General features: G+C 36.1%; 1 protein-coding gene across 12 annotated transcripts in view; it reads right to left on the reverse strand.

Annotated features, from left to right (window-relative positions):
• The window catches only part of ECHDC1 (ethylmalonyl-CoA decarboxylase 1), a 54,377-nt gene that overhangs the window by 1,995 nt on the left and 28,432 nt on the right, over positions 1-23,950 (reverse strand). For 2 of the 12 annotated variants that reach the window (XM_077998722.1, XM_028846790.2), the window contains exon 5: positions 22,303-23,097. The gene's annotated coding sequence lies outside the window, so the exon portion shown is untranslated. 12 annotated transcript variants of the gene reach the window in all.

Consider the following 23,950-nt stretch of genomic DNA (forward strand, 5'->3'; position numbering starts at 1 on the left):
TAAATACAGCATCTATTCAGCAAATATTTACCAAGAACTACCAATGCCAAGTGGTGTTTTAGGTGCTGAGACTACAGGAATGACCAAAATAAAATCCTTGTGCTCAGGAGCTTGTTTTCAGTTTGGAGAGAGAGGCACTAAACTATTATAAAGTCAGTGGCAATGAGTGCTTTATAGCAAAAAAAGAAAAAATGAGGCAGGAGACTATTGACTTGAGGATATGTGTGCTGGGGGTGTGCTATTTGGGACGAAGAAGGACTGAACATTTGAGCAGCTACCTGAGGAAGTGAGCAATACAAAAATCTGGGAAAAGATGTTCCAGGAAGAAGGAATTGGAAGTGCAAAAGTCTTGAAGTAGAACTGCTTAGTATCTCTGGAGACAAGTACAGTGTAACTGAAACATGGGGAATAAAATGAGAAGCACACTTACAGGCCTTAGTAAGGAGTTCGGATTTTATTTATTTTTTAAGTGTGCAGTTATTTAGAGGAGGTCAACCAAAGAATTAGCGTCTGACACTTTACAAGGGCTGCTCTAGTTGACATGTGCATGACGACCTTATTTAGCATTTCAAAGCTCTTATACCATTTTTTTTAAGGAACTGGCAATACAACTATTGCAGAGTTGGATTTAAACCTAGGCAGGTTGGCTTCAGTATCTTCATGGTACACATAATAGTTAGCTAGGCAAGGTAGAATCAGGTATACCAGTAAGAAAGTTATTGATAGAGGCTTGGATTAGACTGATAGCAGTGAGTTTCCCTAACGGGTTCATTTTCCCCAATCATGGGATTTTTATGAATAGGATGATTAATAAGGAAAGAATAGCAATAAAGGGGAGTTAACACAAAGAAATTGGTGGGCATAGCAAACGGCCTGACATTTGCCAGTTCAACAGACTGAGTAAAGTTACACGATTTAGGAAATGATGCTGATGCGTTTTACTTTGAATGCATGCTTCAAAAAGCTTTCACTTTCAAATTACTCAGTACAAAAAAAGAAGATAAGTTGGTTTGGCTTTCCAACATGTTAAATACTGAAATGCAGGTGATTTGGTTCTATTAGCACTAAGAACAAAAAACTCAGTCTTTCTTTGACCCCAGAGAATTCTGACAAATGCCCATTTATTAACTCACTGGGAAACTTTGTCTTCACAGTTGTGAATTTTTACAAAGGAAAATATGCCTTGATTATGAACAATTGCTTCTAGAGGCAAATAGCTATGAAAAATAATAGTTTTCAAGAAATAATTTTCAAATTGGGAGGAAGAAAGAACAAGTCTTATAAAAATCTGAATTTATCACAACATTGTAAGAGGAATACTGCTTTGTTAAACACAAAAGAAGGTCAAAAGGAATAGAAATTATAGAAATAATGTCTAATATTCTTAGAATAGGAATATTGTCAATATTGAACCCAATCCTATAGGCTTTTCACATAATACATTAAATATGTAACTGTTCTGAACTGAATCCTGGAATTGGTTCAGAGCTGCGACTATATGGAGTAAAGGACTATGCCAGGAATAAATTCATTTAGAATCAGCTGAATATAAAAAGTGGTTAAAGTCCTAGATGTTGGATTAATGTAGATGAGCTTATGACAACAAAAGTTATTACCTATGTAAGTACATTCATATTTGGAATTATTTGCTTCTAAAGAAAAATCATCATCTCGATGGTGAATTTTTTCCATTTGCCTTACTTTATAAGGTAAAGTATGTCTTTTGGAATCATATTTTACAACTCCAACAAATATTTTACAACTCAACAAATTTTATCTTTGTAAAACACCTTTTGTGATCAAAATCTAACATCCATTCTTTGCAAACTGTATACCTTGGGTGTGCTTGTGTACTGATATACATTAAATATATATTAAATAAATATGACCAAAAAATTCATTGGTGACAAAAGAACACAAGTAGTTTCCTCTAATAAACACAGCATTCAGATGGTAACCTTTACAAGACTAATTTAACCTAAAACTTAAAGTTTAAATATAAAATTTAAAATGCTGAAAAACCTAATTTAAGAAGGACATTGTTTTATTATCAACAAGATATATCCCAAAACAGTTTCCTGATAGATCCTACAGGATTATACACTAATTCCTTCCAGAGTTTAGATGCAGTTGCCTGGTAATATAATTATTGCAAGGGATAATCTATGCAGAGTAATGGAAGACTTAGTTCTTATAATTTTGAAGACTTATGACAGACTTAATTTATAAAGCCATATTAAACTAGCTTTTTTTGACAAGTAAAAGAATGGTGTCTTCTGACTGTTTAATAGCATAATCATTGGCAATGTTTAAAATTTCCTCTGACATCCTGGGGCAAAGGAGATGAGATGAGATTAATCAAATGTGGATATACTTCTTGTTACCACTGTCTGGATGAAACAATGTTATAGGAAAAACTACTGACAACTGGGGAAAGAGTTTCACTTTTGACAGGTGATACAAAGTCAAGTGTTGATGGCACCAGGAAAGACTGTTCAGTGAGTTACTACTTTTTGATGTAGTAACTTAAGTTTCAGGTCTTTGAACAAATGTATTCAAGAACATTCTAAAAAAAAGTTATCAAATGTTACTCTAATAGGAACTTTTTAGTGGAAAAGTTGCAAAAAAAAAAAACACAAACAAAAACAAACAAAAAAAACCAGCCTTTTTTGTAATGTTGATTATTAAAGCAAGGTACTCCTAGTAAATTCTGTGATGAAGGATGGAAATATAAATAATTGAATTGGAAGAATGTACAGCTTTGATGTGTCCTAGTGCATATACTCAGGGGCCAGACTGCTGGGCTTGAAATCCTAGCATGACCACTAGACTGGCTACATACCACACATTGTAAAATATAGTGAAAGCAAAAGAAACGTGGTACAAAGAGGAGAGGAAGATTCATCTCTAGATCTTAGGAAGGTACTTAACATCTCTGCATCTCTTGATAGATGCTTTGAACATATGTACTCCACAATTCTTTTATAGTGTCTTTATGTTTTAAAAAATCTGTGTGAAATTGCCTCAGACAAGTCTACAAGAGAATACAGTATTACCTACTTTTATTTCGAAATATAAAAGTTGTACATATTTTGTTGTCTGATACATAATAAACTCTATGTATACTAGCTTTTATTACTATTAAGTTGGTGGTATTGATAGGTCAGTAAAAATAACAGTAGTGTTTCTGCTAGTGAAGTAGTATAAAGTTGTCCCCTGGATTAAAATCACATAACCTCTAAATATTCAAAGTAAAAGAGCAATGCTCAACACTGTATAACCAGCAAACACTCTTGTTCTTCGATGCTGGTTATATAAATGGAGACCAAAAGACATACTAAATTTTTATATTGCCAAATAAAATTAGAAATAATGCTGTATTCTACTACAGATACAGTTGAAGCAGAAGATTGCAAGCTGATCTTTTAAAAAACAGATAAGACACTTATCCCTCTAAGATTTCTTTAAAGAGAACTGTTCAATACAAGTAAGATAAATATCTTGAAATTTTAAACCATTGATGTTACAAAATTAACATCATGTTACACATTTAAAGTTTGGAATCACTGATTTAAGTATAAATAAGCTTTAGTTTAGGGCCAGAAACTCTGCTAGTCCATTTACACTGATTGCATAAAGGGCCAAGGACAACAACGTAAATTGCTCACATGGGGAAATATAGCATAGAAAATTATAGAATTAGCAACAGCATCTCTGACCACAAATAATACTTTTACAATTATGCCTCAAACATAAACTTACTTGTTCACACATATATTTTCCTGGCACCTTCTCCCTTTTGTTTTCTACCATCTATAACATCACAAAACAAACTATGGAAAAGAGAACCCAAAAATTCTCCCTATAATCTCAGCTTTCTGATTTCCAAGTCTCAGATGATTGGCTTCATGAGTTTCCATTCATTTTATGCAAAGACACTGCTTGAATAAGAAGGTATATAGTTGAATGTGTGAAAATTTTTATTTGTGTGTGTGGTTGAGAGGGGGGAGCAGACATAAAAATGTTTTGTGATATTTAAGTCTGATTTTAACATTCAGTAATCCTGGCATGATCAGAGGTAGATTTTCTTGATGTCACAGCTCTGAAGTAAGAACTTCCAAGTAATGTGGTAACTACAAAAACAAAGCAACATGGGCAATGTGACTGCTTCCTGAGGTGGACATCTCCTATTCAGAGTAAAGTTACTTCCAAATCAAAAATGGGATTTGTTATTTTCGAATTGGGGTGGGGGCGGGATTGTGTGTGCATGCATTTATTTGTGTATGTGCAAGTGTGTGTAATATTGTACTTTATTTATTAAGCCAGTATTTTTTTTTTTTTTTTTTTGAGACAGAGTCTCACTCCATTGCCCAGGCTGGAGTGCAGTGGTGCGATCTCGGCTCACTGCAACCTCTGCCTCCTGGGTTCAAGTGATTCTCCTGCCTCAGCCTCCCAAGTAGCTGGGATTACAGGTGCCCACCACCACACCCGGCTAATTTTTGTATTTTTAGAAGAGACGAGGTTTCACCATGTTGGCCAGGCTGGTCTCGAACTATTTACCTCAGGTGATCCACCTGCTTCGGCCTCCCAAAGTGCAAAAGGCTACCTTGTAAGCTCCTTTGGGATAAGCATGTTTATAGCTCCCTTTCTTTGTAATATACTTTGAACTAATGCGTAGCAGCTGGAAATGCTAATACCTTGGCTGAGGGTTATTTATATTCATGAAAACAGCATTAGAGATTGAAAACAAATCAGATAGGCAGGCTCTAATTGGATAGTTGAGAATTTTATTTCACTAGGGAGATAAAGGAATAAAAATGTGCTTTTCATTTGGTGTATAAACAGCTCAATACCCCAAAAGAGAAATGGGAAAAGAAAATGCAGAGAATTCATACACATATAAATAAGCCAACATGAAAATTTATGCATCACCAAAAATCTCTAAAAAGGCAAATAAAATTTAAATATAATTTTTGATTATCAAAATTATAAAAGATACTTTAAAAGATTATACTCATTGTAAGAAAGGATGCTCTCAAACATTTTCTGCTGGTGGTAATATAAATTGGTAGAATGTTTCCTAGAAGATAACGTAGCAATTATCAAAAGCCTTGTTAACACTGCATATCCTTTGATTAAGTATTTGTGCTACTTACATGATTTATTTTCAGGAAATAATCTGAAATGTGGGTAAAGCCTTTTGCATAAGGTAATTATCACAGCATTAATCATTTTAGAGAAAAATTGGAAACAACAGACCAACAGAAAATCTCTCAACAGACATAACTGCAAGTGGAAATCTAGTACATGATCAGGTGTTATCTCAAATCACTGGAACACAGAAGGCTTTCTAAAACAAATGCTGTTGGGACAAATAATCATTTGGAAAAAAGATGAAATAAGATCCATTACTCACACCATACATGAAAATAAGCTCAAAATGGATTAGATATATAAATGTAAAACACAAAACCATTCAAGTACTAGAAGAAACACACATGAACTTCTCTATAACCTTGGTATATGGAAAGGCTTTTAAATTACCACTCGAAATCCAGATGCAACTTTTAAAAAGATTGACAGATATGACTACTTTCGCGCATGTGTGTGTGTGTGTGTTTAGATGGAGTCTTACTCCGTTGCCCAGGCTGGAGTGCAGTGGCACGATCTTGGCTCACTGCAACCTCCCTCTCCCAGGTTCAAGCGATTCTCCTGCCTCAGCCTCCAGAGTAGCTGCAACTACAGGTGCACACCACCACACCTGGCTAAATTTTTTTATATTTTTAGTAGAGACAGGGTTTCATCATATTGCCCAGGCTGGTCTCGAACTCCTGACCTCGTGATCCGCCTACCTCAGCCTCCCAAAGTGGATTGTGTTTTTTTAAAAAGGCTTGCATGGCAAAAAAGAATAAAAACCAAAAACAAGCAAAGTCAAAAGACAAGCTGAGCAAATATATGCAAAACATACCACAGATAATGACACTATCCCTAATACTTGAAGAACTTTAAAAAAAATTGAGGGAAAAAAACAAATATCCTGTTGAGAAATAAGCAAAATGTGAATAAATAATTCACCAAAATTTTTTTTAAATGGTCCTTAAGACATATTAAACCATAATCAACTTCACTTTAACAGAAATGGGCTGTGTGCAGTGGCTCATGCCCGCAATCTCAGCACTTCGGGAGGCCATGGATCACTTGAGCTCACAAGTTTGAGACCAGCCTGGGCAACATGACGAAACCCTGTCTCTACAAAAAATACAAAAATTAGCCAAGTGTGGTGGTGCATACCTGTAGTCCCAGTTACTCCAGGGGCTGAGGTGGGAGGATGACTTGAGCCCTAGAGGCGGAAGTTGCAGTGAGCAGTGATCGTACCACTATACACCCCAGCCTGGGTGAGACAGAGCAAGACCTTGCCTCAAAAAGAAAAAAAAGAAAAAAGAAGAAAGAAATGCATACTACAGCTATGCTGAAATGTTGTTCCTTACCCATGAAATTTGCAAATTCAAAAGTTTAATAGTAGGCTCTGTTGACAAGGCTAAGTGAAACAGACTAGAGGGAATGCAGACTTGTCTATCTCTTATGGAAGAAAATTCGGCAATAATAAATATTCATTAACTCATTAATATTTGTTTAACTTTTGATTCAGCAATCCTATTTCTAGTGTTTATCCTTAAGATATGCCACTAATATTACTAAAAAGTATACATAAAGTTATTCAGTGCAACATTCTAACATATTCAAGACATAAAATAAGGCTGGAAACAAGGGAAAAAATTTAAACTGAATGCAAAAACTAAAGGAAGGTATTTTCAAATGAAATCACACTGAGGGAGAAAAGGAAAAATCAGGCAGACAGCTAAGGCTAGTCCTTGGAGAAATAGCCTGAAAAATCACAGCTACAGGCACAAACAGAACAGCCTGGGGAAAAACTAAACTGCAACTACACTAATAAGAAAGCAAGACCCAACAGAGCCTTTTTTCCTTTGTGTGATTAGCGGGCTTCCAGGAAAAAGGTTCCTCCCCTTTTCAGGCATATACATGGTAGGCTCTGTGGGAACTTGCACAGGAACGGGGGTGGGCTTACCTGAAACAGACCTGCAAGTTACACAAACAAGAGAAGCTGCACTTTGTGCTTACCCAAGACATACCCACAGCTGCACAGATAAGGAGAGTTACACAAATAGCTACAGATGAGGGGAGTTTCTTATAAAAGCTTTTGGATTCAACTGTAAAAACAGCAACCCACTCGGGCCCCCTCTCCACTGTGAAGAGCTTTCTTCTTTCACTTATAAACTTTCACTCCAACCTCCCCCCTTGTGTCGACGCTCCTTAATTTTCTTGATTGTGAGACAACGAGCTTGGATAACACCTCAGACAACGAGACCATTCACCCAAGACCATTTCAACATCCTTTGAAGGAAAAACAACAAAAACAACAGTGAACTAATCTAAGTAACTTTTGAACACAGTACAATACTTTACCCTTAGTCTGGGTGAAAAAAATATATGATACACAAAGATAAAACACAATAGCAAAATGTTAAAAATCGTTGGATCTGAATGAATGGCACAGGGAAATTACTTGTGTTACTCTCATGCCTTTTCTGCAAGTTTGTAATTATTTCAAAATTTAAAATTAAAAAACACAATTCCAGTTTCTCTCTCACACCAAATTCAATAGTAAAATATTAAATATTAGATATATAGAAATGTGTACATGCCTTTTTTGCCAAAAGTTGATGCTAAAAGCCAAGCAGTCTGTCATTTTCTATTTTCTAAGGTAGTTTTGAGAGATTTTTCTCTATTTTCCCATGTTTTTAGAATAATATTTTTCTCTATTTTCCCATGTTTTTAGAATAACTAGAATTAGAAAGTAGAATCAAGGAATGAGTGTTTTAAGTACTTCCTGAAGCACATTCTAGAATCTTGATCTTGAAACCAAGCTAACCATTCATACTACAGGTATGTTTAAAATAATATCTATCAGAGAATCCTTTATAAATTAGGTATACAGTCATGCATTGAATAACAACATTTCAGTCAACAATGGACTGTATGACAATGGTCCCATAAGATTATAATGGGGCTGAAAAATTACTATAGCCTGGTGATATCATAGCCATTGTAATGTCATAGAACAATGCTTTACTCACATTTTTGTGGTGATGCTGTTAAAAACAAACTTACTGCACTGCTACCTGTACAGAAGTATAGCACATACAATTATGTACATTACATAATACTTGATAATAACAAATGACCATGTTAATGGTTCAGGTATTTACTGTACTATGCTTTATTTATTTATTTATTTTTTCTGAGAAAGGTTCTCACTCTGTCACCCAGGCTGGAGTGCAGTGGTGCCATAATGGCTCAATGCAGCCTTGACCTCCTGGCCTCAAGCGATCCTCCTGCCTCATCCCCCCCCCAGTAGTGGGACTACAGGCATGTGCCACCATGCCCAGCTAATTTTTGTATTTTTTGTGTCTCACTATGTTGCCCAGGCTGGTCTCCAACTGCTGAGCTCAAGCAATCTTCCTGTCTTGGCCTTCCAAAATGCTGGGATTACAGGCATAAGCCACCACACCCGACCTATACTTTTTATTTTAGAGTGTACTCCTTTTACTTTTATATGTAGAAATTAAATGTAAAATGGCCTCAGGCAGGTCCTTCAGGAGGAATTCCAGAAGACAGCATTATCATCATAGTAGATGACAGCTCCATGCATGCATGTTACTGCCCCTGAAGATCCTGACTCTATGTAGGCCTAGGCTAATATGTGTGTTTGTCTTAGCTTTAAAAAAAAAAAAAAAAGATGAATAGAATAAAAATAGAAAAAGCTTATAGAATAAGAATATAAAAAAAGAAAATACTTTTGTACAGCTGTACAATGTATTTTGTGTTTTACATGAAGTGCTGTTATAAAAGAACAAAAAAAGTTTTTTTAAATTAAAAAGCTTATATAGTACAAAAGTTAACAGTTAATTCTGTCTTCTGGAATTTCTTCTGAAGGACCTGCCTTAGGCTGTTTACATTTAATTTTTTATATATAAAAGTAAAAGGAATACATTCTAAGTGTACAGTAATGTCCTAGGCCTTCACATTCACTCACCACTCACTCACTCACTCACTCACCCAGAGCGACTTTCAGTCCTGCAAGCTCCATTCACCATAAATACCCTAAACGAGCTTTCAGTTTTTTATCTTTTATACGGTACTTTTACTGAACCGTTTCTGTTTAGATACACAAATACTTACCATTGTGTTACAACTGCCTACAGCATTCAATACAGTAACAGACTTTATAGGTTTGTAGCCTGTGAGCAATAAGCTATACCATATAGCCGAGGTATGTAGTAAGCTGCACCCTAGATGGTATAATTAGGTTTAACTACATACTATGATGTCTGCACAACAACAAAATCACCTAATGACACATTGGTCATAAAGTGTTCCTATCATTAAGCAATGCATGACTGTATGTAGGTACTATTACTGTTTTCTAAAAAGTAAGCAAACATTAAAAAAAATAAAAATACAGTTTACAAAATTAGAATAACAAAGTTATCACTTTTCACTGGCAATGAAATAGAAATATAAAAGTTAGCAACAAATCTGACAATTAAATTCCCTATGCCAAGCCCATATGTGGTAGGTAGATTGGCCCTGAAGAGATGACCTAATCCCTGGCAACTGTGCATGTGTTACCATACATGGCAAAAGAGACTCGGCAGATGTAACTAAAGTCACATCCTTAAAATAGGAAAATTTTCCTGGATTATCTGAGTGGACCCAATCTAATCATGAGAACACTTAAAAGCAGAGAAAATTTTCCAGCTGTAGTCAGAGAAATGAAGCATAAGGATAAATAAGAGAGATTCAAAGTATGAGAGGAATTTGACTCGCCACTGCTGGAGGAGCCACATGGAAAGCATGAGAAGGAATTCAGAAAGCCTCTAGGAGCAAAGACTCATCCCCGAGCTGGCAGCAAGGAAACAGGGACTTCAGTCCTTCAAGTGCCAAATTCTACCCGTTGGAACCTGGATGAGCCTGGGAGTTAATCCTCCCCTACAGTCTTCAGAACCCACTCCACTTAGATTTTGGTCTCATGAGACAAGGTTTAGAAAAACCAGCTGAGCCCAGCTGGACTTCAGACCTATACATCTGTGAGATAATACTGTGTTGTTTTAAGCCACAAAATTTGTGGTGGTTTGTTATAGCAGCAACAGAAAACTACTACATGTATTAACATTTTCTTAATTTATATTTCATTCTAAATATCTTTAATTTGTCAAGGTGGATTAAAAATGAGAGGCTATATTGTTTTATCACATTTCTAGCTTTTCATTTCCTCACATCAATGTTGTCACTAAAATGGAAACATAATGCTTGACTAGATTCTGACCATTGAGAAATACCAATTTTTAATTCATGTTAGTTTTTTGCTTTTAAAAAATGGTTTTTAAAAGCCATTTTCTCTTGGAATATTTTACATGAAAAGTATGACTCAAGTGAGGGTCTATTGATGCAAAATGGAACTGAGTGTTTCTGACATATGTATTCATTACATCTATTTTCAGCTGTTGCTCACAGGGTTTTGGGGGAAGGGAACAGTGTTAGAATGCTACATGAGTTCATTTCTTTTATATATTCATATTAAGTATCTCCGTCTGCTGAAGTACTTCCATTGGCATGGATGAAAATGTCAGTTGAGTGAATTCCAGGCAATTCTCCAAGGTAAGAAAGTTAAACAAGCTAAAAGGGCCAACACACATAAAAGAAGGAACATATCTTTTTAGCAAATAATATCAAAGCTTTCCGTGTTGTTTTAGAACAAGCAGACATTCTTAGGAAATAATTAAAACAATCTGTCATAGAAAATAACTGGTGAGGTATTGATAAAATAAAGGGGAAAAAATCAGCTAGAGGAACTTGTACTGATTTATCACTTCCTGGAAACTGGGGCTACCAAGGTAGTTCATTCAGTATGCAATCCTCTCTATTAGCCTCTAACATTTAAGAACTATAGTTGCTTTTGGTATGTGGGTTTTTAAAAGGCTCAATAGCCTAGGACAGTGCTTGTCAAATTTCTCTGGTCAAGGATCAATTTCTTCATTTTTAAAAAAGCTGTCTAATCGATTGCAGACCAATAATTTGGTAAAATATAACAAAAACATATTACTAGAAAAATGAAACAGAAAACCAAGGCATAAGTTTTGTGAATGGCTGTGCCTAGCACATGTGGGTGCTAAAATATGTTTAATAAACAAACACCACTTTCAGAAAAGCTGGTCCAAAAATGAATAAGATTTCATCAGAAGCTTTTTGACAAAAGCACCTGGTATCTCCAGATACTGAGAGTAGGCAATACCCTCAGACATCTTGTAACAAATAAAATTAAATATTTTATGAAGCTCTAGGATTCATCACATTTTCTTCAATTAGAGAATGACAGCTAGGCAATTTAGCAGTATTAAAGGATTATTTTTCCTGCTATTGTGCTTTTCTGTCCTAAACCTTAATACACTTAAACATCGATGAGAAATCAATATGAAGGATGGTGCAAAAATCTAATAAAGATCAACACCGGAATCTACGTTAGAGGGTTTTCACTTGTTCCAAATGACATCTAGAAAGTCTTAATTTTCTTGAATTTTCATTTTCTTTTACACAGAGGATTTTTCAGTGTAATAACACACACTTGCATATAGCTTAAGATTCTGTTTTTTTTCTTTTTCGTGTTGCCCAGGCTGGAGTGCAGTGGCGCAATCTCAGCTCACTGCAACCTCCGCCTCCCGGGTTCAAGCGATTCTCCTGCCTCAGCCTCCCGAGTAGCTGGAATTACAGGCGCCTGCCACCATGCCCAGCTAATTTTTGTATTTTTAGTAGAGATGGGTTTTCACCAAGTTGGCCCGGCTGCTCTCGAACTCCTGACCTCAGGTGATTCACCCACCTCGGTCTCCCAAAGTGCCGGGATTACAGGCCTTACCCACTGTGCCCAGTCTTAAATTTTTTTAAATTATACATTGAGATGTACATTTTATATTTATGTGTTGAAATTATATATTTCATAACTACCTGTATTTCAATGTAAAGTGAGGAATGTATTTAATACTTTCACACATAGAACATTTCCTGTTTAGTCACATATCAAGCATAAAGCCAATGACTGCTTTCTCCTCACATAATAAAATGTAGTAATAGCAGCATTCTAATGCAATCTGCACTGATGACAGCAGAGGGCACTGTCATATAAAATAACCTTTTTTAATTGTGCATAAGAATTCTGCCCATTATTGAACACTAGTTTTCAAGAGGTTAGGATTTCTGTAAACTGTCTTATACACCAAAAAAACTGGAAAATCTCTGTATGTGTGAACATGAAGTGACATATTTTAACGGATGAATTGAAACCTGAGTCATAAATTATAAAAAAGAAAAATATAAAATTTACTGTTTTTCATAAGTTAGCATATGAATCTTTTCTCATTCTATTTCTACTACCATATGATGCCATTTATATGAAGTCAAAAAAATAAAAATTATATTTATTTTGGAATATTTAGCTTATAAAACTATAAAGAAAAGCAAGAAAGTAATTACCATAAAATTCAGGGTAAAAGCCAAGTTATGAATACAACAGGAAAGTTCTTGAAGGAAATTCAAAGTGCTAATCCAGTGAACACATGAATAATAAGGAAGTGAAACAGTCTTATTGCTAATATGAAGAAAGTTTTAGTGGTCTGGATAGAAGACCAAACCAGCCACAGCATTTCCTTAAGCCAAAGGCTAATCCAGAACAAGATTCTAACTCTCTTCAATAGTACAAAGGCTGAGAGAGGTAAGGAAGCTGCAGAAGAAAAGTTTGAGACCATCAGAGGTTGGTTTATGAGGTTTAAGGAAAGAAGTCATCTCCATAATATAAAAGTGCAAAGTGAAGCAGTAAGGTGTAACATAGAAGCTGCAGCAAGTGATCCTGAAGATCTAGCTAGGGTTATTGATGAAGGTGGCTACACTAGATAACAGATTTTCACCGTAATATCAATGATCATTTGGCAGTATTCCCTGTGAGCCAGTGGTGACAATGGCCATGGGGCGACACTCCTCCACCTTTGGAAAGGGGAGAGAAGACTGGAAAGGTCTACGTCTTGTGGTCTGAGTTACAGGTCAGGCAAGTCAGAATACCAGCTAGACTTCTAAAGTTTTTGACTGTAGTGTCAGGCTCCCAGACAGCACCTCTGGACTTGTCCAGAGTCTAGTGGAAATCACCACCCTGCAAGGAAGAACACAGGACTGGTTGGCTTTGCCACTTGCTGATTATAGAGTCCTAGTGCCTCAAGTGAACATAGGAGGTATCCAGGGGGTGGTTATGGAAGGCTTGGGCAAGACCCAGTGCTGTGCTAGCTTCAGGTTTGACCCAGCACAGTCCTAGTGGTGGTGGCCATAGAGCTACTTGGTTCACTCCACCCTCAGCTCCATGGGACTCAGCACAGGGAAAGAGATTTCATTTGTTTGGGAAAAAGTAATGGAAGAGAACAAGAGTCTCTGCCTGGTTATCCAGAGAATTCTTCTGGATCTTCTCCAAGACCATCAAGGCAGTATCTCCACAAGTCTGCAAGAACCACAGCATTACTGGGCTTCGGGTGCCCTCTAAAGCAGACACAGCTCAGACCATGACACCTAAGTCTTTCTGAATATCTGGAAAGTCTTCCCAAGAAGGACCACTACAAACAAGCTCAGACTGTGAAGACTATAATAAATACCTAATTCTTCAATGCCCAGATACCAAAGAACATCTACGAGTATCAAGGCCACCTAGGAAAACATGTACCCACCAAATGAACTAAATAAGGCATCACAGACGAATCCTGGAAAAAGAGATATGTGACTTTTCAGACAGAGAATTCAAAGTAGCTGTTTTGAGAAAACTCAAAAGAAATTCAAGATAACACAGAGAAGGAATTCAGAATCCTATCAGATAAATTTAAGAACAAGATTGAAATGAAAAGAACCAAGCAGAAATTCTAGAGCTGAAAAATGCAACTGGCATACTATTGAAGAATGCATCAGAGTCTTTTTATGGCAAAATTGATCTAGCAGAAGAAGTGAGCTTGAAGACAGGCTATTTGAAATACAGCTGGAGGAAACAAAAGAAAAAAGATAAAAAAGCGTTCCTACAGGATATAGAAAATAGTCTCAAAAGGGCAAATCTAAGCATTATTGGCCTTAAAGAAGAGGCAGAGCAAGAGAGAGGGTTAGAAAGTTTATTCAAAGGAATAATAACAAAGCTCTTCCAAAACCTAGAGATAGACATCAATATCCAAGTACAAGAAGGTTATAGAGCAGTAAAGCAGATTGAACCCAAACAGAAGTACCTCAAAGCATTTAATAAACTTCCAAAGGTCAAGGATAAAAACATGGTCTGTAATAAAGAAAGGATCCCAAAAGCAGCAAGAGAAAGGAAACCAGCAACACACAATTAAGCTCCAATATGTCTGGCAGAAGACTTTTCAGTGAAAACCTTATAGGCCAGGAGAGAATGGCATGACATATTGCAAGTGCTGAGGGAAAAATCCTTTCATGCTAGAATAGTATATTCTGCAAAAATATCCTTCAAACATGAGAAATAAAGATTTCCAAACAAAAGCTGAGGGATTTCATCAACACCAGACCTGTCCTACAAGAAATATTAAAGGGAGCACTCTAATCGGAAAGAAAACGATGTCAATGAGCAATAAGAAATCATCTGAAGGTACAAAACTCACTAGTAATAGTAAGCATACAAAAAAACACAGAATATTAAAACACTGTAACTGTGTCTTAAGTAGAAAGACCAAATGATGAACCAATCATAAATAATAACTAAAACAACTTTACATGACATAGACAGTACAATAAGATATAACTAGAAACAACAAAAAATTAAAAAGCAGGAGGATAAAGTTAAGGCATAAAGTGTTTATTATTTTCTTTTTGCATGTTTGTTTATCCAAACAATGTTCAGTTGTTATCACCTTCAAATAATGGGTTATAAGACAGTATTTGCAAGCCTAATAAGATACAGTATTTGCAAGCCAAAAAATGTAAAAGATACACAAAAAAATTAAAAGCAAGAAGCTGAAACAAATCACTGAGAACATCATCATCACAAAAAGGAAGACCGGAAGAAAAGAAAGAAAAGACCACAAAACAACTCAAAAAACAAATAAAATGGCAGGAGTAAGTCCTTACCTACCAATAATAATATTGAATGTACATGGACTAAACTCTGCAATCAAAAGACAGACTGTTGATGGATTAAAAAAAAAAAAAGACCAAATGACCTGTTGCGTACCAGAAACACATTTCACCTATAAAGACACACAAAGACTGAAAATAAAGGAATGGAAAAAGATATTCCATGCCAATGAAAACAAAAAGAAAACAGGAGTATCTATATTTATTTCAGACAAAATAGATTTCAAGACAAAAATTGTAAGAAGATGAGGAAGGTCACTATATAATGATAAACGGGCCAATTAAGCAAGAGGATATGACAATTTTAAATGTACATGCCACCCATCACTGGAGCACCTGGATACATACAGCAAATATTATTAGAGCTAAAGTGAGAGATAGGCCCCAATACAGTAATAGCTGGAGACTTCAACACCCCACGTTCAGCATTTGATACGGTTTGGATTTGTGTCCTCACCCAAATCTCTTGTAGAATTGTAATCCCTAACGTTGTAGGAGGAGGTGACAGGATTATGGGGGCAGCCTTCCCCCTTAGTGTTCTTGTGATAGTGAATGATTTCTCATGAGATCTTGTTTAAGCGTGTAGTACCCTCCCCTTTTTCTCTCTTTCTCCTGCTCCAGCCATGTAGGATGTGCCTGCCTCCCCTTCATCTTCTGCCATGACTGTACATTTCCTGAGGATTCCCCAGCCATGCTTCCTGTACAGCCTGTAGGACTGTGAGCAAATTAAACCTCTTTTCTTTATAAATTACCAAGTCTCAGGTAGTTCTTTATATCTATGCAAGAATGGACTAATACAGCACTGGACAGATCTTCCAGACAAAAAAATCAACAAAGAAACATCAGACTTAATCTGCACTATAGAAACAATTGTACCTAATAGATATTTATGCAATATTTCATCCAACAGCTGGAGAATACACATTCTTTTCCTCAGCACATGGATCATTCTTAAAGGTAGACCATATATATTTGGTCAAAAAACAAATCTTAAAACATTCAAAAAATTAAAACAACATCAAACATCTTCTGTGATCACAATGGAGACTAGAAATCAATAACAAGAAGAATTTTGGAAACTACACAAATACATGGAAGTTAGACAATATGCTCCTGAATGGCCAATGGGTCAATTAAAAAATTAAGAAGGAAACTGAAAATTCTCTTAAATGATAATGGAAGCACAACATACCAAAGCCTATACAGCAAATGCAGTACTAACAGGGAGTTTATAGCTATAAGTGCCTGTATGAAAAAACAAGAAACATTTCAAATAACCTAATAATGCATCTTAAAGAACTAGAAAAGCAAGAGCAAGCCAAACGAAAAATTAGTAGAAGAAAAGAAATACTAGGCGGGGCGCGGTGGCTCAAGCCTGTAATCCCAGCACTTTGGGAGGCCGAGATGGGCGGATCACAAGGTCAGGAGATCGAGACCATCCTGGCTAACATGGTGAAACCCCGTCTCTACTAAAAATACAAAAAACTAGCCGGGCGAGGTGGCGGGCGCCTGTAGTCCCAGCTACTCGGGAGGCTGAGGCAGGAGAATGGCGTAAACCCGGGAAGCGGAGCTTGCAGTGAGCTGAGATCCAGCCACTGCTCTCCAGCCTGGGCGACAGAGCGAGACTCCGTCTCAAAAAAAAAAAAAAAAAAAAAAAGAAAAGAAATACTAAAGATCAGGGCAGAAATAAATGAAATCAAAATTTAAAAAAATACTGACTGGGAATGGAGGCTCACACCTGTAATGCCAACACTTTGGGAGGCCAAGGTGGGTGGATCACGAGGTCAGGAGTTCGAGACCAGCCTAACTGACATGGTGAAAGCCCATCTCTACTAAAAATACAAAAATTAGCTGGGCATAGTGGCACGCACATGTAATCCCAGCTATTCAGGAGGCTGAGGCAGAGGAATCACTTCAATCTAGCAGGTGGAGGTTGCAGTGAGCTGATATCACACTGCTGCACTCCAGCATGGGCAACAGAGTGAGACTCTGTCAAAAAAAAGAAAGAAAAGAAAAGAAATACAAAAGAGCAATGAAACAAAAAGTTGGTTTTTTTTGAAAAGTTAAACAAAACTGACAAATCTGTAGCCAGACTAACAAAGAAAAAAAAAAAAGAGGAATTCCAAATAAATAAAATCAGACATGAAAAAGGAGACATTACGACTAATACTGCAGAAATTCAAGGATTATTAGTGGCTACTATGAGCAACTACATGTCAATAAATTGGGAAATCTAGAAGAAATGGACAAATTCCTAGACACATACAACCTAGCAAGATTGAGTAGAAAGAAATCTAAAACCTGAACAGACCAATAACTAGTAAAGAGATTGAAGATGTAATAAAAAGTCTTCCAGTAAAGAAAAACCTAGGATGCAATGGCTTCATTGTTACATTCTGCCAAACATTTAAAGAAGAACTAATAGCAATCCCACTCAAACTATTCCAATATTCTGAAAAATAGAGGAGGGAATACTTCCAAACTCATTCTCTGAAGCAAGTATTACCCTGATACCAAACCAGATAAAGACACTTTGAAAAAAGAAAACTACAGGCCAATATCTCCAATGAATATTGATGCAAAAATCATCAACAAAATACTAGCAAACTGAATTAAACAATACATTACGAAGATCATTCAACATGATCAAGTGGAATTTATCTCTGGGATGCAAGGATGGTTCAACATACACAAATGAATCAATGTGACACATCATACCAACAGAATGAAGGACAAAAGCTATATAATAATTTGGATTCATGCTGAAAAAGCATTTGATAAAATTCAATATCCCTTCATGATTTAAAAAAAAAAAAAAACACCAAGAAACTAGGTATACAAGGAACATGCATCAATATGCTAAAGGCCATATATGACAGACCTTCAGTTAGTATCATACTGAGTGGGGAAAAGGTGAAAGCCTTCTCTCTAAGATCTACAACGCAACAAGGATGCCTACTTTCACAACTGTTATTCAACATAGTACTGGAAGTCCTAGCTAGAGCAATCAGACAAGAAGAAGATAAAAGGGCATCCAAATTGGAAAGGAAGAAATCTAATTATCCTTGTTTGTAGATTATACAATCTATGTCTGGAAAAAGCCTAAAGTTGAGAAATAAAAAATCAACATACAAAAAATCAGTAGCTTTTCTATATGTAAACAGTGAACAATTTGAAAAAGAAATTAAAAGAGTAATCCCATTTACAACAGCCACACATAAAATTAAATACCTATGAATTAACCAAAGAAGTGAAACATGTCTATAATGAAAACTATAAAACACCAATGAAAGAAATTGAAGTGGACATCAAAAATGAAAAGATATTCTACGTTCATGGATTGGAAGAAACAACATTGTTAAAATGTCCATTCTACCCAAAGCAATCTAGATATTCAGTGTAATTCCCATCAAAATATGAACGACATTCTTCACATAAATCAAAAAAAAAAATCCTAAAATTTATATGCAACCACAAAAAACACAGAATAGCTAAAACAATCCTCAGCACAAAGAACAGCCCAGGAGGAATCACATTACCTGACTTCAAATCATACTACAGAGCTACAAAAACCAAAATAGCATAAAAACAGACAACCAATGAAACAGAATAGAGAACCCAGAAACAAATCTACAGATATACAGGCAACTCATTTGCAACAAAGGCACCAAGAACATACACTGGAGAAAACACATTCTCTTCAATAAATGATGCTGGGAAAACTGGATATTTGTATGCAGAAGAATGAAGTTAGACCCCTATCTATCACCACATACAAAAATCAAATCAAAGACAAAAAACACCCAAAAAGCAAACAACAAAACACATACACACACACACACACAAAGGAAAAAATAGATTAAAGACATATTTAAGACCTCAAACTCTGGAACTACTACCAGAAAACACTGGGGAAAATCTCAGGGTCACTGTACTTGGCAAAAATTTCTTGAGCAATATTCCACAAACCCTTTCTCACATTGTTATTAAGAACTACTTGACACTGGGCAATTTGTGAAGAAAAGAGGTTTAATTGACTCATAGTTCCATAGACTGTATGGGAAGCATGGCTGGGGAGGCCTCCGAAAACTTACAATCATAGCAGAAGACGAAGCGGAAGCAGGCATATCTTCACATGACAGAGCAGGAGAGAAAGAGCGAAAGAAGTGCTACACACTTTTAAACCACCAGATCTTGTGAGAACTTACTCGCTTATCATGAGAACAGCAAGGAGGAAGTCTGTCCCCATGATTCAATCACCTCCCACCAGACCCCTCCTCCAAAACTGAGGATTACAATTCAACATGAGATTTGGGTGGGGACACAGAACCAAACCATATCAACAATTGAATTCATAAAGATAGAGAATAAAAAGATAATCACCAGAGTCTGGGAAAGGTAGTGTGGAGTTGGCAGGGAGATGGGGATGGTTAATGGGTACAAAAAAAATAGAAAGAATGAATAAGGTCTATTTGACAGAACAGGGTGACTATAGTCAATACTATAATAATAACTTAATTATACATTTAAAAATCACTAAAAGAGTATAACTGGATTATCTGTAACACAAAGGATAAATGCTTGAGGGGATAGAAACCCCATTTTCCATAATGTGATTATTACATATTGCATGTCTGTAGCAAAACATCTCATGTACTCCATAAATACATACATCTACTATGTTAAAAATTAAAAAAAAAAAAAATTGTTTTCAACCCTCATGGTTGGCTTTCGACCCTCATGAAGATTTAAGGAGTTCAAGACTTCAGTGGAGGAAATAACTGCAGATGTGATGGAAGTAGCAAGATAACTAGAATTAGAAGTAGAGCCTGAAGATGTAACCAAATTGCTGCAATCTCATGATAAAACATGAATAGATGAGGAGTGGCTTCTTATGGATGAACAAAATATGTGGTTTCTTGAGATGGAATCTATTTTTGGTGCAGATGCTGTGAACATTGTTGAAATGACAACAAGGATTTAGAATATTACATAAATTTATATTTGAAAAATCAATGGCAGAAAGAAGTTCTACTGTGGGTAAAATGCTATCAAACAGCACTGCATGCTACACAGAAATCTTTTGTGAAAGAAGAGTCAATCGGTCAACAAACTTCATTGTTGTCTTAGTTTAAGAAATTGCCACATCCACCTCAATCATCAGGAAGCACCACTCTGATCAGTTAGCAGCCATCAAAATTGAGGCAAGATTCCCCACCAGATTACATCTCGGTGAAGGCTCAGATGCTTGGTAGCATTTCTCAGCAATAAATTACCTATTAATTAAGATAGACGCATTGTTTTTTTCAAATATAATGCTATTGCATATTTAACAGACTATAGTATAGTGTACACATAACTTTTATACACACTAGGAAACAAAAAAAATTCGTGTGACTCACTTTATTGTGATATTAACTTTATAGGGGTGGTCTGGAGGAAACCAAACCTGTAATATCTCAGAGTTATGCCTGTACCAAGATGGCAGATTTAAACCCAGTTATATCAATACAACATTGGCTATATATATGGAACAAACACTCCAATTAAAAGGCAGAAATTGTCATTCTGAATTAAAAAGCAAAACCGTAGTATATGTTGTCTACTAGAATCTACTTTGAACAAGGCAGCCAAGTTAAAGATGAAAGGACAGAAGAAGATACACCACAGAAATCTTAACCATAAGAAAACTGGGAGCCAGGCATGGTGGCTCACGCTTGTAATCCCAGCAGTTTGGGAGGCAGAGGTGGGCCCTGGATCATGAGGTCAGGAGTTCGAGACCAGCCTGGCCAACATGGTGAAACCCCATCTCTACTAAAAGTACAAAAATTAACCAGGAGTGGTGGCAGGCACCTGTAATTGCAGCTACTCAGGAGGCTCAGGCAGGAGAATTGCTTGAACCCAGGAGGTGGAGGTTGTAGTGAGCTGAGATCATGCCATTGCACTCCAGCCTGGGCAACAGAGACTCTGTCTCAAAAAAAAAAAAAAAAAAAAAAAAGAAAAAGAAAAAAGAAAGAAAATTGGAGAAAATTGGGATGGCTATATTTATATCCGAAAAAACAGACCTTGACTGAATCCTGGGCCAGAAAAAAAAAAAAAAAAATTAGTATGATAACTGAAAAAAACTGAATGAGGTCTGTAGATTAATTACAAGTATTGAATCAATGTTAATTTCCCATAATTGCACTGTGGCTACATATGATACTAACATTTGGGGAAACTGATTGAAAGTTATGTGGGAGTTACATGTATGATTTCTGCAAGTTTGTAATAAGTGTATAGTTAGAGCAAATGAGAAGTTGAAAGTGTTTTAAAAATTCAAATTTCTGCTCTTCCAAAGATACTACTAATAAAAAAACAACTCACAGGCTGTGAGAAAGTATTCTTGCTCCTAAGGCTGTGGATAGTATTTAGTATTACAGTCGAGATAGACATAGACACATGAGCATACTTCACCTCTGCTACTATAATTATTGCTATCCCAAGGAATTTTATACAGAATATATAAAAAACTCCTACAGTTCAATAATAATAAGACAAATCAATTTTTTTTAAAGAGTCAAAGGATTTGAAGCAACAAAGAAGAAGATATATCTAATGGCCAATAAACACAAGATCCTCAACACCACTCACTGTGGAAATTCAAATCTGAAATCACAATGAGCTCTCACAATGGTTCCCACCCATCAAACGGCTAAATCTAAACAGCTTGACAGGTGCAGCTGGAACTTTCTTCCACTGCTTATGAGAATAAAAATTATACAACCAACCTAGAAAATATAAGAAATCAATATATTTGCTGCTTAAGTTAACATACACTTACACTTACCATATCACCCCAGCAATTCCACTCTTAGATTTTCACCCAAAAGATATGGCAACATATGCCCACACAAATACTTATACATGAATGTTCACAACAGCTTTATTTATAATAGGCCAAAACCAGAAATAGCTCATGTGCCCATTAATGTATGACACTTACTGTGCTACATAGGCATAGAAAGCAATACTACTAAGCAATAAGATGAACAAACCACTGAAAAATGCAAAAACAGATAAATCTCAGAAACAAACTTTAATATCCACATAATAAAATACTTTCCAACATTAAAAAGGAACAAAGTATTCATAAATGGTACAACATGGATGACTCTCAAAGTAATTATACTGAATTAAAGAAGGCAGACATTAAAAAGTACATACTCTATGAAATGTATTTATGTAAAATTCTTTTTTAAAAATCTATTTTAAAATGAGAAAGTGATCAGTGTTTACCTTGGTGGGAACTGACTGGGAAGAGGTATACGAAGACATACAGATAGGGGTGATAAAAATGTTCTCAATCTTGATTGTGGAGGTGGTTACATGGATGTATATATGCATCAAAATCCATTTATACCATACAATTAAAATGGATTCATTTTATTGTATGTAATTTGTAGCTCAACAAATTTAATTTTTTATTTAATTTTTTATTTTTTTTTGAGACAGAGTCTCACTCTGTTGCCCAGGCTGGAGTGCAACGGTGTGATCTTGGCTCACTGCAACCTCCACCTCCCAGGTTCAAGCAATCCTTCCGCCTCAGCCTCCCAGGTTGTGGGACTACAGACAGGCATGTGCCACCACACCTGGCTAATTTTTTGTATTTTTAGTAGAGATAGGGTTTCACCATGTTGGCCAGGCTGGTCTCGAACTCCTGACCTCAGGTGATCCACCCGTTTCAGCCTCCCAAAATGCTGGGATTACAGGCATGAGCCACCATGCCAGGCCTAAAAATGTTTTAAATGTACAACATGATGTTTTGAAATATCTAGAGCATTACATGCCAGCGCAGAACGACTTTCTCTTCAGTGTCTGAAAGTGAGACAAAAAGTTTACTAGAAGTCTTCTCTTAATGTATACTCCAATATTTTTCTTAGCTAGGGTCAAGCGTATAATGATTTTTTTAAAAAATGGCAAGGCCAGGGTTAGCCCAAAGACTGAAAAACATTCCAAATGAAAAGACAATGAGTTTCAAAGTATGCCAGAATGTTACCATATTGGCATTGGTAAGAGACAGTTGTATAAGGCAATCTTAAAACTCTAAGCCAGAATATTATGTGAATACTTACATACACTTTAGGTTAAACATTATGCTAAAACCTATATATTCACTATCTTATTTAAATTTATAGATATTTAAGGGAGATACTTCATTTTATAGATAAAGAAACTGAGATGAAGAGAGGTAAAATACTTGTTCAAAGTCAAATAGGTAAAAGTGGCAAACTGGGATTCAGCCTAGGTCCACCTGACATCAGTGCTCAGGCTATTTACTGTTTTGCCAGTTTACCTCTAATTATGCTATATATACTACCTTTTGCATTATAAAGAGGCTCCAGTGTGTGAGCCTGTACAGATAACTTATGGAGCAGTGTATTGGTCCCTTTATAGCTAGCTGTGTTAGTAGGCCTTGGGAATGGTACTGAGAAAGCAGTTTAGATGTCTAAAGCATTAGATTTTACAAAATGTCATTTCTATATAATATAGCTATCAAATACTGAAAATAATTATAGGGACTGAAGAGCTATTGGTCCCAAAGAACTTTCTCTATCTTTACTCCCTAATCTTCCCAAAAGTCCCACAAAGTTGCTATAAATCACAGCAGAAAGAAGACAAAGGGATCTCAGAAAATCTCTTTTTATTGGTGAGAAAACAGCTACAGCAG

This window comes from Macaca mulatta, chromosome 4, assembly GCF_049350105.2.
Source record: "Macaca mulatta isolate MMU2019108-1 chromosome 4, T2T-MMU8v2.0, whole genome shotgun sequence".
In the NCBI taxonomy this organism is placed as follows: Eukaryota; Metazoa; Chordata; class Mammalia; order Primates; family Cercopithecidae; genus Macaca; species Macaca mulatta.